The 13,221-nt window shown below is 40.9% G+C and overlaps 1 protein-coding gene across 1 annotated transcript in view; it reads right to left on the bottom strand.

Annotated features, from left to right (window-relative positions):
• ATP8B1 (ATPase phospholipid transporting 8B1) overlaps nucleotides 1–13,221 on the bottom strand; it is a 75,184-nt gene extending 61,963 nt beyond the window's left edge. The window contains exon 1 of the mRNA XM_080371783.1: nucleotides 1–13,221. This exon is cut by the window's left edge and continues 19,790 nt beyond it. The gene's annotated coding sequence lies outside the window, so the exon portion shown is untranslated.

Genomic DNA, 13,221 nt, shown 5'->3' with positions numbered 1-13,221 from the left:
TGTAACCACTCAAACTCACATCCATGCATCAGCTGTGTGACTCACTCGTTAAACATTACTTAACCCACAAAGTTGAATATTGATTTTGCGTAACATGTCTCTGGCAGAGAGTGTTATTTGCAGAAATTTTTGTGTGAATTAGAAGAATCTGGGATACCCTTTGTAGACTTGTTTCATGCTTCAGTGTTTGACTCACGACTCTCTAATCTGGTATAATCTTCATGGCTTTATGTACCTCTCAGCCACCCACATCTCAGATTTTTTGCCTCCTACTCACCCTTTTGCTCGCTACACTCCTCCCAGTTCTCCTTTAACTAATCTCTTCATCTCATTTTCCTCTTGTCTGTTTTGTTCATTCCCTCTTCTTCTTCCCTTGGCTCTGGTGCTTGGAGTGTCTAGCTCGTAGGATGCTTGGCCAAGGGTCCAATGTGGACTTTACAACCAAGGGTAAAGTGCCTTTCTGGGCTTCTTGAAAGACTTACTCTGAATACTTCTACGAGTATTTTATACTGTTACTCCTTATCCTATGCCAGAACTCCCTCATAATGTTAATCCTAAGTAGCAAGGCTTCTAGCTGGCTTTTGTCAGCCCTAAGGATATACTTACAGAACAATGTAGGTAATAGTGATTGTTATGACAGCTATCAGCAGATACCCCTGTGATACATACTTCCAGAGTGCTTATTTCTCACATGCATAAAATGCTTGCTGTTGAGAAAACATGCTGTTGTGTAAAGTTGTTCAGTGATGGTAGCTCTTGGAAAAGGAGCTCATGAGTCATCAGTGAGGTCCATTAAGGCTCCTAATGTACAGTTGCTCTCTTGGAACAAGGAATTAGTGTAATTGCCTTCTGCTTATGGTACATAAAAAGTCTGTTTTAGAGTGTAACCCATGTCTGTATCCCCTTTATTGAGAAACTAGCCTACAAACTCTGGAATTCAACTACTGAGCAGAAGTATCATTCTGGTGCCGGAATATGATCCTTGTGAAGGATGAAGCTAAAATAAAACAATTTTCAGGCAGATACATCTAAGTAAGCAATGTTTCAAAACTGGTTGTACCTTATAGTCAAAAGCTGAATATAATAAGAAATATTTTGCATTTTTAAGATGCATTCCATAATGTAACCTAACATTAAAAAAGATGTGTAATCTTGTAGCAAAATGCATACAAGTTTAAATATGGAATCAAAATTTGTGGCAGGTCTTTATAAAGGATACTAAAATAGTAAAAAGAAGGGGTTTTAGTGAATTATTAGAAGGTTCTGAATCTGTGTTTTGAAGAGGGATCCTGCTTCTCACAAATCAACTTCATCTCCAATTTCTGAGGAAAGATATTTTTTCATAGTAGATTTGTGACCAGAGCTGTGTTGATAACACAGGGATGTTTTAGCTGTTGCTGAGCAGTGCTTGCACAGCATCAGGTCTTCTCTGCTTCTCACCCTGCCTCGCCAGCCAGCAGGCTGTGGGGCACCAGGGGCTGGGAGGGGACAGAGCTGTGACAGCTGACCCCACTGACGAAGGGGTGTCCCAGACCATATGACATAGTGCTCAGCAATAAAAGCTGGGGAGGAAGGAGGGAGGGGTGTCTGGAGTGATGTTTGTCTTCCCCAGTCACCGTGAAGCATGATGGAGCCCTGCTGTCCTGGGGCTGGCTGATAGCCTGCCTGCGATGGGAAGGAGTGAAGGAATTCTTCCTTTTGCTTTGCTTGCATGCGCAGCTTGTGCTTTACCTGTTAAACTGCGTTTATCTGAACCTGCCAGTTTTCTCAGTTTCACCCATCCGCTTCTCCTCCATCCTGCTGGAGGGGAGTGAGCAAAGAGCTTGGGGGGCTGAGCAGCCCACCGGTGTTAACCCACAACACACACCTCCCACTGCAGCACACACATAGTGCTGTGTGCTGGCCCAGCTCCACATTCATTCATATATATTTTTGCTATAATCTCATTAACATGCAGACGTTCAGACTGCATTTATGGCTGATATTATTGATAATACACAAATGCATTTGCAGCTTGAGTTTAAGTTAGACAGACTGTGAGAAAACAGACAGATAATATTTCAGATCTGTTTTATATGTAATTGATTTCATGGTATGCATCCCAGTTTCCTCAGCCTGCAAATGAACTGTTTATGAAGATAATTCAATTAATGTACAGATGACTGATTAATTTTCATACTACAATCACACTAATGAAAATTCTATCAGAATACTTAGAGGTTTCTTTTACATTCTAAAATATTATTTCTGCATTATTCATTGCAACAGTATTCCCATGTTTTAAGATTATTTGGGAAGTTCATTTAATAAATTGTGCTATTACGATGTTCTTTGGTTGAATGCACAGAAATTTTTAAAAGCAATTCAAAACTTAATGGAACCAAACAGCTCATTAAACACTAATATCTAAATGCCTCTGCTTGAGCTGATGGGATTTATGCCACATCCTGACAATCACTTTGTGGGACTGGAGCCTGATCTTCCATCGTTTCCAGAGTGATGCTATTATTTTATGTGCCCAAGGATCTTCCAGGGTCTCCAGGCTAGCTTGCTGTAGCCAGGCATTAGAGAAATCAGGTGACTTGCTTATTAAAAAACTGCTTTCTTATAGCTAGGAGATGACTAAACCCTTCAGTTTCACAAAACCAAAACAAAACAGAATACCAAAAAACCAAAACATCAACGTAAGAACAATTGTTCTTCTTTTAATGTAGCATGTTTGATTCAAGGACAGGTATTTTCTGAAAGATTTTATCTGGGACATTACCTGGAGGAAACCAGAAAAGGTCACTTTTTTCCAAATCTTCATAGCCCTGTATTAATATACTTGGAAGTGTGTTTAGGAGCAATGAGAGCACACCTGGCCAACTTATGTTTGTCAATGTTCCTGCTTTTTCTGGTAGTGGGATGAGGGATGTTGGCTTCCATGAGATCTCCTGGGCTGCTCCGAGCCTTAGCACCACTGTAAGACAGGGCAGATAATGGCTTTGAGGGAAGAAACAACTGTATGATCCTTCATTTAAAAAAAGTAATCCCTTTATTGTTTTCTTGGACTTCAGTAAAATTAGTTCCGGTTTACACCAGTTTGAAATCTGAATGGAGTCCTCAGGCTTTCTCAGATCGTTTACTTCTTTACAGGCAGCAGCTGAACCTACAAATCCAAGAACTACAGTAAGAGGTGTGTCAGTTGGTCTTAGATGGCCGAGATAGAAAACAGAGAAAAGGTTGGTTTCTCCATGACGTAGAAAACCAAACATCAGAAACTGTAGGGAACGCTAATCAGGATTTGCATTTCTATGTCAGGCTTTTCACCTGAAGACCTCCATGTGCCTTGGAAATGCTCCAGAGCCTCTGTTAGTATTGTCTTAATTTATATACACCAAATGAAGGCACAGAAATTGTAAAGGTCATTGCTGCTGTTGAGAGAGGGAGATCAAACCTCTCTCTTTATGACAGGGAAAAAGAAGATGGGGCTGAAATTTATTGACATAACCCCTTGAAGTAGTTTGCCTGTTACTAATTGTATGTTTGTCACATTCTAAAGGGTCTAAAAAGTCATGGTTTTGAGGATTACTGCTGCTTATCTTGAAACTTCAGGCACGATCGGGCAGCATTGTGACTCTGCTGTGAGGGTACAAAAGATTGTGGAAAAGATGCATTTTGACTGACCTGCCTTGAATTCTACTAAAAGCAAATGCCTGCAGTTGTCTGAATTTGAGGTAAGTAAATGAATTCTCCTTTATAAAGATGACATTAAAAAAGTAGGGATAGCCCTAATAATGTATCTCATTATTAACAGAAACTGGCATGCATTAGGAGGATTGGATGATCTAATCAGTCTTTCCTAGCTTCAACTTGAATATTTTCCCCATCAGTCTCTACATTTCTCACAGAAGTACCGATATAATCTACATTCCACAGTAGACTGCCTGCACTGACAAAGTGGGAAACAACATTTCTAATCAGTTAATGTAATGGTCTTAAAATGGAGTGTGTGTGTGTGTGTGTTTGTGCACATGTGTGCAAAATTTCAGTTCGGTCACAGGCAATTGTAAACAGTTCATCAAAAGACTAGATGGAAATGGCTGTAATATTTCTAATTACTGGATCTGTAACAGCTACAACCTAAGATGAAAAATCAGATAAAGGTACACAAGACTTGCAGAAAATCCCAAAAGATAAATCAAGAAATACACGACTGAATATTTATGTTGACGTAACCTGGATTTTTCCTAGAAACAGTGCAGCTCAGTATGAGTGACAACAAAAGCTGGAACCACATGAGCGAACAATACGGTCACTACTATTTGTAAATGATAGTTGTGTTGCCCTTCAGGCAGTGATGAGATACAAATCCTTTTAGCAAGTCCCTGTTTCACCAGGAGGCTGTTTGCCTCATGGCTGTTGACCAGGACTTTCCTTCTGTTGTGGTTTGCAGCAGTGTGATTGCAGCTCCTCTCTGGCTTCATCATCACAATGCAGATCATGTCACTTTCTTGGCAGAGCATATGTAGTTGGCCTTTATTAAATGTGGAATGTTGAATATGCATGCACGTGCTCTGTAATTACTGAACACCGCTTTGTACTGCTTGGTGTAAGTGAGTTGGCATGCAGCTACAGGCCACTCCTATCATTAAGCACCCTGATTCTCTGAGCGTCTGTCTACATGCATGGATGCCCAACAACACCTCTTCATCTGATGTTAGCAATAAACCTAACTGGCTGGTAGTAAGGGGCAGTTCTGCTATAAAAAAGCTCTTAAAATCAAGAATTTCAGTGGTTGTAAATAGGTTGTAAAAGCCAGTTGAATTGATTTTGATTAAGAAAATAATATAAGACGCTAAAATATACATAAGTCTCCTGAGTTACGTTAATAGGATCTCATGTAATAGTGCATGAGTGATTGTATTTAGCTTTCATGTTGGCGTAGTTATAAAGTAGAATTTTTGAACATCCCTCTCCTTTGTGATTTGCTTTTAATGCTAGTTTATTTTAACAAAATGGAAGAGGTAAGAAAGACAAACCAGATACATATGTATGTAATGCCTAGAAGAGTTCAGGAACCTTAGCACAGTGTTGTAGGTCTGGTCTCCTTTAAGAAGAATACAGGCTGAGTGCAATGGTGAGGAGCAGGGGTGTTCTGGGTGTCTGCCACTGCTGTGTGGCATCTTTTCACCTCAGCATAATGGGCCTTTTTGAAATGTATGCACTAATAATTAATGATGGAGACAAGATAAAAGGCTTCAGGACTAAGGCAAAAGAGTAAAGGATGTAGGATTAGTGTAAATAATGCTGCCTGACAACTTAGTTCTGTGCTTATCACACAAGTGATTTAGAGTAGTGAAAATACAATGCTGTAAGATCTGCGTGGGATGGGGGCAGATACGCTCTAAACTGAAAGTGCGCCGTCCTAATACAGAGCAGGTGAGAGGTATATGATCTGTGATCTGATGCACAACAGTAAATCGCCGCCCTCTCTCTGCTGCTATAGCCAAGGCCAATCCAAAGAAACCCAGAGAGTTCAAAGCAAGTGCAGTTTGCACACAGAAACATAGCTGGAAGCCTACTGGGGAAAAGTTACTGAAGGCAATGTATTTCCTAATAATTCAAAAGGGAAGAGGGAGAAGTTACTGACTCTTAGGATCATCTGTTCATGTTTTCTCACTTGCATCCAGCTTACCTTTTACTTAAATAACAGGCAATGCCATGTGCATAGGTGTACACTAAACTCCCATTCTTCTTCACTCCCTTTTTGCTGTTTGTAATTCCTATTATCATCTCCAATCGTGATTTTCCAGTGGCAGTGTTATCACACCTCTCTGTTTTCAAGAGTCCCTGTCCATGCTGACCAGTTAATACTGTAATCATAGCGGGAGACTGAAAGGTAGTGAAAGTAAGGTGGAAGATGCACTATCATGTGTGATATGCTGAGGATAGTGATTCCTCCCACAGCAGCTTCTGAGATTTCAAAAAGTAATGCAGAACAGCATGGGAAAAAAAACCCCTTGTAGTAGGTGTGTGACCCTCTGATACTGGTATGGACACACATTATTCTATGGCGAACTCTCTGTGAGTGTACACATGCAAAGCAGTGACACCACACCGTGGGCCAAGTTAGCAAACTATCAATGCCTTGTTTACTTTGGTGGAACTGTTACTCTTCTGCTCTAGTTGTGTGCTTGTCCTAGGCCTGGTGTATTGCAGGACCCCCTCCTAGCACAGGCACCCTTACTGGTTAGACAAGCCTGAGGGACCTGTGTGTGCACCACAGCTTGTCTCCCAGTTCTGTGTCAAGACAAGACCTGAGCCCATGCTGTTGTTCAAGCTCAGGACCTGCATTAGGAAGGATACGCAAGCCTATAGGATGAAATGTTGCTACAGCACACAGTGATCCTGTCCTTTGATCTGGGTGGTGGTGGGAGCAAAAAACATGAGTACACTTGGTGTGCAATCTAGTTACCCAAGCCTAGAAGCCAAAGAATGAATTAGCCTAGAGAAAAAGCTGTCCTGCTTCTAAAACCTCCCAGGAGCAGGGGAAGGACTTGTCATAACTTGGATAAACCTCTCCAAAGCTACTGTGCTGCTGCTTTGCATTTAGAATGGGAGAAGCCATTCAGTGCCCTACAGACACAGTGGGAGAAATAATTGCTATCTGCAACACAAATGCTGATGTTACAAAACCCAAAATACAGGGAAGAGATCTCCACCCTAAAACAAGCAATATGCATGCCTGATTTGGTATTCAGATGGGATGGGTGGGGTGGTTTTCCTGATTATTCTTTGGGGCAGGACTGATAGAGGAGAGGCAACTTAGACACCTTGTTCTCCTTCCCAGAGCTTCCCAGATTCAAGAAAATCTAGAGAGAGGGATTTTAGATGGTGCTTGCTGAGACACCTGTGAACAGGGAAGCTGTATCTGTTGCCCAATGGTACAAGATTATGCATTTCTGAAAATAAGCGAATTAGGCTATCTTGACTTCTTATAAATGGAATAACCTGCAATGCAACCTTTTACCATTGCTCAAGTTCAAATGGTGCAAATTTCTTCACTGATAATCCTCCAGGGAACGAGCAATATAGGCAACAATTGGAAACTTTGTGAGACCTAAATTCATGTGTCTCTCTTTGCATGGGCAGGGCTCCAGAACTCGAGCTGACCAACCTCTTCCTTCCTTCCTCCCTCCGGCTGGCCAGAGCCAAGAGCTGGTTGCGTTTGGGGGTATAAATGTTGTTTATTGTTGAATTTGCCACATGAAAGGCAACTTTCACTGCAGATAGCTTGTGTATATCGTCCTGAGTGTTGCAAAGCAGCTCCAGCAGAGGATGGGGAAAGGAAGCTACTGCTCAGCTTTTCTGCATTGGCAGAAATATTGTTTGGGGCACTGAAGTAAGCTGGAATCACTGAAGTGTTGCTATCTCTGTTAATCAGACATGAGATGCCTAAAACTGAGTGCTGGAGGTTAGTGAACATTGAAAACATTGGCTTGGGATTTTCACTGTGGGTATGGCAGCCAGAAATATCATTGCAGCATTCTGGGCTTGGAATCCTACCCTCGGCAAACATATTTCAAGCTTATACAGAGTGTACCACCATACCCATGTGTTAGAGTGGCATTATGCCAGTTCTCAAGGTGGTACACCAGCTTTAATAGGATGTATGTGCTAAGAAAAGACATTTTTAGTAGGGCAGCCTTCCTAGTACTGTAAAGACCAAATAGGCACCCAGAAGTCCCTTTATAGAAAGCTGCAGGCCTGTTGACACAGGATTGTGTTTGTCAGTGCTCTTATTCCCAAACAGTCAACTTGTAATGGGCTAGGAGGGGATAAAAGAGGTTGTCCTAGAGAAAAAAAAAAAAAAAAGAGGAGCGGGGATTAAAAAGGCCTACAAAATCTATTAGTAGCACAAGGACAACAGAACGTGGTTGCACAAAATCATAGCTTTGAGGCACAGCCTGTTAAGGCACAACAGTGGCAAATAATTACTTTTGGGCAAGATTTATCACAGCAGGTGAATAACTGTCTCCTAATATATGTCATGTATTTGCCATAAACTGCAGGAGACTGGGTGAATTTTTAAATAAATACTGGCTTGAGCATGGTGTATTTTCAGACTTCAACTGTGTGCTTGCCCCCAGGACTTTATCTAAGTCCATGCTGAACATAATGTTTGCCATCACTTGCAACTTGATTATTTAAATTGGCAAAAGCAGGCTTGCCATTTCTCAGTGGTTGATCACAATGAATGGGTCACCAGCCTCCATGGTGCACTCTGATGAAAAATAAAAGGAAATTGAAGAAAAAAGCCTGCTGTTACTATGGAATGTGCAGCAGGGTTGTTAGCAGCTATATGGCAGTTATTCACAGAAATCCTGCATATTCTTTTTTAAAGGTTTGGCCAGTGCTGTGCACGTGCCAGTGTAGTTGGGCAGAAATTACATGTATGGACAGTCATTAGCATGTCCATTACTGCATGGGGGACAGATGCATCTTCCTGCCTACAGCAGATACTGGGAGAGTGAGGGGCTTTTCTGGTGAGTTGCTTCTTTCACCTATTTTCTAAATGTGGCTATGCGTCCTCTGCAGCTAAAAATGTAGAAACTAGCTGTCTGTTTTAGGAGTAGAAAAGCCTTTCAAGTGGAAATTCAAAAAGGGAGATAACTGAACTTCAGGCTGACTACTAAAAGGGCAATAGCATCAAACAACATCTTCTGATCTTTTTTCAGTTTTATAATGCATTCAGCATGGTAGTTGAGTACACAATTGATGACATTGTCCATATCTTACACTCAACCTAAAAATCATACATGATAGCATTATAGAGAAATAAAAACGTTCCAGGACCTAAAACATGAATCCTTCCATTGGCTGTGTATGGACAGACTGGAGAAGAGGAGCCTCTTCTTATTTTTAAGTCAAGAACCAAGCCCAGCACTGCTTAGAACCAAAAATGCTGAAACGGATTTTTTAAAAGCTCGTTCTAAAGGTCACACAGTGACCCAGTGTACTCAGACTAAATACCTTTATAGGTGCAGAAAGAGGTCCATTGTAGGATTTAAGAACTACACAAAACTAAGAAAGCTGGTAGAAAAGGTAATTAAAAAGAAAAGTCAGAGAGCAGACTGCATGCAGGCAGGGAGATAGCAGTTTTAAAAACTGTATTCAAATTTAAGGGTATATTTCTGATTTGAAAGAACCTTTGAAAAGAGCAAAGAAGCCTGGATAACCAACAAACTTCCTTAAGTAGAAGGCTGTATCTCCCAAATTTTAGATTGTGCCAATCTATGGAAAGGAGAAAAAAGCATAGATTTGTTAAGTTAAATATAAAATCATAATAAGACAATCAAGACAAGACTGTGAGGTATAAATGCTCATATGTGTTTCTCAAACACAGAAGAAAGCAAGAAACCTTGCAGCATCACTTGGCGACCAATGTGTGGATGGAGTCCTCCACAATAAGGTCCTGGCAGTAAAGCTGGCTGAAAAGTTCACCTCAGTACTGGCTGGCGGAGAGTACAAAGAGGTCCCCACACTGGCAGCCTCTGCCACAGAGAGAGCTCTGTGGGAGAGGTCTCAAAGTGGCGGGTATCTGCAGAATAGGCTCTGGAGCACAGCCATGAAAGCAGACAGCAGCAAACTGCTGGGAGTTCAGTGGTTGTAGAGGCTGAAGTAAGGATTTGCTGAAGCGCTGAGTGTGGTAACAAATCACTCTTCATGGAGAGGAACGGTGGGTGACAGCAATTTCACCAGTTCTGAAAGGGCTCCAGGGGGGAACCTGGGAACCACCCTATGGCGGTTCCAGCTTTGTACACAAGTTCGTGGAAGCAGTGACATCAGTAAACACATGGGCAAACGTAGAACAGCAGGAAAGAGTCAGCAGCATTTGGAGTGGGGAGTTGCCTTTATGTGTCTGTTACATCATTCTGAAAAAGTTACTGAGCGTGTGGACAGGAGCCATCTGCCTGACAGAGCTGGGTTTTGTGAAAACTTTCAGGATCATCATAGGTGAAAAAGGAAGCTCCTTCCAGAGGCCAATAATTGATTATAGTCCAAGAGACAGGGTGATCAGTTTTCACAATGCAGAAAGATGAGAAGCAGAGTTTCTAAGGCATCTGTGCTGCAAGCTAGTATTGGGTATGCTTGTAAATAATTTGTTAAAGATCATGAAGTAAAAAGTTTTACTGGTGATTATTAAATTATTAGAGATAATAAAAAAAAAGCCAGCTGAGAAGAGTTGCATGATAATGTCATGCTGCTGAACCAGTGGGAAGTAGTACAGCAAGGTGACATTTAATATGGATAAATGCGAAGTAACACAGAGAGCCAACCCCAATACAAAAATGCAGTGATATATTCTGCCCTACTTATTCAGGTTCTTAATGTAGCTGTAGGTAAGTTTATGGAAGCATCAGCTAAATGGCCTGTAGTTGTCAAACAAAACCAAAGCAGCCCCTCCCAAGCTGGCTGGTTCAGAATAACTAGGAGGGAAATAGCAAACTGAACAGAATACGCTAAAATCCTACATTATAAATCCCTTTGCACCCTCACCATGATTATGTCCAGCCTTCAGCTCCCAATATCCTAGAGACTAAAGCCTAGAAGGGATGTAACAGACTTAACAAAAGATGTGAGAGGACTACAGAGATGAGCAAAGATTAAGAAAAGCTTGTGTACTTGAAGGGACAGGGTGTGCTACGGGTCTACATGCTAGAAAGGAACTGAAAGAGGGGGTTATGAACTAGTAAAAGCATAAATCTCTGGAGAAGCTGACAATTATTCCCTATTAACCATAATATAAGGAACAGGAGAAATAAAAATAGTTAACATTATAGACAAGCAAAGAGAAGGAGGTAATTTTTCATGCAGTATGCTGGAACTTGTTATTCTAGGATAATGCCAAAAATTTACATAGGTTCAGAAAAGATTTTGACCAGAGAACTTACCAAAGCCTACAAAATACAAAGATACAGACTCTGGTTCAGGAGGCCTTTTTGCTGCAAGCTACTGGAAGCTGGGAGGTTACGCAGTAGAAGTGTCACTGCATGCTTGCCTTGTTGTTTGCTGCTGGCCGCTGGCAGAGACAAGATACCAAACTGGACAAGCCTGAACATTAATTACACCAGTCTTATAGGTTTGTGGGGTTTTTTCTCCCCACAAGGGTTGAACAGTACATAAAGCATTAGTAAGGACAGCTGACAGTGAGGGTGGTGAGGCTGGAGGGGTGGGATGCTCTAGCAAGCAGTATCCCTGACTGGTGGCATGTGGTGTGGCACATGCCCTGGGTGGTGTAGCAGGAGAGACGGCATTGCTCTGTAGGCATTGCTCTGTAGATGCCACAGAGATTAGAGGCTGCAGTCAGGCAGTGCTATGGTGAGTGTTGTGTATGACTCATTTGAAACAACTGTATTTCTCAGAGAATCTGTTAAGAGTTTCTGTGTCTAAGTCTATTGTCAGATCTCATCACTTGGTCTGTTGGATGCTGTCCCTCACCTACCACCTATGTACACTGGTGTGTGTCACATGGAGATTAGACTCCTACATTGCTGGGTGAGCCAGACAGGACATGTAAATCTGAGAAACTTTTCTTTTCATCACTTTTCCATAAAGGTTTCAGGGTGGTTTTTTTCTTTCTTCTTTTCTTTTTCCTCCCCAGGGACGTCTGCCTGAGATTATCAGTATCATAGTCATCTGAACAAAACAAAGATTTATTAAAAACACAGGCAGAACATGAAATCCAAGTGAAAGAAACAGTTTGCATAACGAATCTCAGGATATTTTCATTTCTCATAAACTGAGCAAGGTAAGACATTCTCAGCTTAATTACCGAGAAAGAAGAAAAGCCTCTGCACAGTGACAGCAATACTCTGTCTCTCATCAGCTTGGGGCCTTCTGCCAGCATGACACTGCTCTCTGGGGATGTGTATCCTCCTTTTACCCAACCTATCAAGTTACCCCACTGACTGGAAAACTGACATACCATGAAAGACAGTAAACTGTAAGGATTTCCTGTATTGTCTGAAAAACAGGCCACTGACTACATCATTGACCTTTAAGAATAATTAGCAGACAATATTCAAAGCATTTGTGATACCACACCTCACAGATCAGGTCATACAATCCTATGAAGACTCTTCTTAAAATATCCCCCAAATTTTTTTTTTGTTTTGTTTCCTTTCCTGTAAACTTTGAAGTACTGGTAGAAACACAGGCCTTCTCTTCTTTAATGTTAGTTTTGCTTATTGGCTCAAATCTACAGAGAAATAGAGAATTCTGAAATTTGTTGTGAAGATGAAAAACATGCTACTTCTGAGAAATACTGTTTCAGGAAACATTAGAGACATATATTTTCAACCCACTCCTTTAGAAATAAATGCTCAGAACTGGTAGCACAATAACCAAAATTAGATTATGTATCATATTCCTTGTTGTAAGAGGAAAGGACTATACGAAGGATGGTCCTAAATACAAAATTGGTTTCATGAACTTCGGTGTTTGTAAGTTCAGGTCCTAATTGGGAGCATTTAGATGTACCTAAAAATCATTCTTAAAAACAAAACAAAAAAGCCCCCTTCAATTGATGAAAATCAAGAAGATAACTCACTTTTCCTGAATAATCCTACATCCCCTATAGGCAAAGTAGCTTGATATGATTTTTACAAAGTTTCTTTGGCCATTGAAGAAAGTAGTTAATTAACAAGGGAAGAGACAACTTGAAAAAGGAATGCTTTGTTGAAATGAGCTGAAAATGAAGGGAAAAAAAAGTTTGATCTTGGGTGATTAATGGTAGCTTTTCTTTAATATTTATTTTAAAATTATATCCTTTTCATAGTGGTCTCAGTATGCCACAGTAGCATAAATATTAGTACAAAAGCAGAACAATTTGGTAAAGAAATGCCTGACAGAAATAATTGTCAATGCTTATACTGATTTTTCTCCTGGCAGTTTCTCAAGAAAACACATTTTTCCAGTAAATCTGAATGTTCTCTGCTTTGTTTTCCTTAAATCTGTGTTTAATCCATCTTCTTGTCACACCTGAATAAGCTACTGATTACACGACAGTTCTCCTATTAAGAGAAAAAGGCCTGAGATGGAGGTATTAGCCCAACGCCAGGTCTATGCATGATTTAGCGGTGCGGTTTCCATTGTATCTTGCAGCTCAGGGTGATCTAATGGCTTGCTGCTGCTGAGAATGTTGATCCTTCTTTCTTTCCTTACAGCATCCCT

This window comes from Falco punctatus (genome assembly GCF_963210335.1).
Source record: "Falco punctatus genome assembly, chromosome: Z".
In the NCBI taxonomy this organism is placed as follows: Eukaryota; Metazoa; Chordata; class Aves; order Falconiformes; family Falconidae; genus Falco; species Falco punctatus.
This window is presented reverse-complemented; position numbering and strand designations above follow the sequence as displayed.